This window comes from Alligator sinensis, unplaced genomic scaffold (genome assembly GCF_000455745.1).
Source record: "Alligator sinensis unplaced genomic scaffold, ASM45574v1 scaffold2580_1, whole genome shotgun sequence".
NCBI classification, from domain to species: Eukaryota; Metazoa; Chordata; order Crocodylia; family Alligatoridae; genus Alligator; species Alligator sinensis.
In genome coordinates this window covers 36,577-38,385 of record NW_005843790.1, presented here as the reverse complement: position 1 = coordinate 38,385, position 1,809 = coordinate 36,577, and positions in this window count along the sequence as shown.

Sequence of the window (1,809 nt, the reverse complement as noted above, 5' to 3'; positions counted from 1 at the left end):
CTCCAGCCGGGCCACATCCCTTTTGAAGTGCGGCGCCCAGTACTGGACGCAGTACTCCAACTGTGGCTTGAGCCAATTCGCATAGAGGGGGAGGATCACCTCTCTGGACCAGCTTGAGATGCACCTTTGGATGCATGACAAGGTATGACTGGCCTTGCTGGTTCCGGTTTGGCATTGGCAGCTCATGTTCATCTTGGAGTCAATAATGACTCCAAGATCCCTTTCCGCTTCTGTGCTTTCAAGAAGGGAACTCTGCAGCTGGTATGTATGCTGTGGATCCCTTCTCCCAAGGTGCAGCACCCTGCATTTGTCTACGTTGAACCTCATCCTATTCTCATTTGCTCACTTTTGTAGGCTGTCTAAGTCTATTTGCAGCCTCTCCCTCCCTTCAAGTGTGTTCACCTCGCCCCACATCTTAGTGTCATCAGGAAATTTAGACAATGTGCTTTCCACCCCCTCGTCCAAGTCGCTGATGAAGATGTTAAACAGTGTGGGCCCAAGGACCGAGCCCTGGGGGACCCCACTGCTCACATCTCGCCAGACTGAGTACAACCCGTCCACCACTACTCTCTGGGTGTGCCCTGTCAGCCAATTTTTTACCTATCTAACTGTGCAGGCATCAATGCCGCTGTCACTTAATTTATTGATGAGGATGGGCTGAGAGACAGTGTCAAAGGCCTTCTTAAAGTCTAGAACGACTAGGACCATGGCGACACCATCATCCAAGGATTTAGTTACTCGGTCATAAAAGGCAATCAGGTTGGTCAGGCAGGACCTGTCTTTGGTGAACCCATGCTGATTGCCCCTGAGCATGATCTCTCCTGCAGGCTCCCACAGATGTGCTTGATGATTCTCTCCAAGATCTTCCCGAGCACCGAGGTGAGGCTTACAGGCCTATAGTCACTTGGGTCCTCCTTCCTCCCCTTCTTAAAAATTGGGACCACATTAGCCAGTTTCCAATCCCCTGGGACCTGGCCAGATGACCATGATTCCTCAGACAGCTGGGCCAAGGGCTCCGCGAGGACCCCTGCCAGCTCCCTCAACACCATTGGGTGGAGGGCATCTGGACCTGCAGATTTAAAAATGTCCAGCCCTTCCAGAAGATCCCGAACTACATCTGTGCTGACTGAAGGCCTGACAGAGCAATGCCCGAGATTGCCCCTACCTCTGGTAGGTGGGATGTCTCGGTCCCTGTTCAAGAAAACAGAGGCAAAGAAACTGTTAAAAATATCAGCTTTCTTGTCTGGTGTAGCTACAAGATTACCGTTTGCATCTTGCAGGGGCCCTACATTGCCTGGTGCCCTCTTCTTTCTCCCAATATATTTGAAAAAGGACTTTTTTGTTGTCCTTAATCCTGGACGCCAGCCTGAGTTCCATATCTGCCTTGGCCTTCCTAATAGCTCTCCTACACTCCTGGGCCGGGGAGGAGTACTCCTCCTTGGTGATAGCTCCTCCCTTCCACTGCTTGTACGCCCCCCTTTCAGTCCTTAGCCATTGCTGAATGCCCTTGCTGAGCCAAGGTGGTTTCTGAGCACTCCTGCGCTGCTTTCTTCTCTCAGGGACTGTTATCCTTTGGGCCTGGAGGATCGCAGACTTAAGGTATGACCATCCCTCGTGGACGCCCATCTCCTCAAAGTTCTGGGACCTCAGTGCCTCCCCCACTAGTCTCCTAAGCTCATTGAAATTGGCCCTTCTTAAGTCAAGGGCTTTAGCCTTGGTGTGAGCCCTTGAGGCCATGTGTTGGATAATGAAATCCAGCAGGCGATGATTGCTGTTGCCCAGGTGGTCAAGGACCTGCAGTCCCCTCAC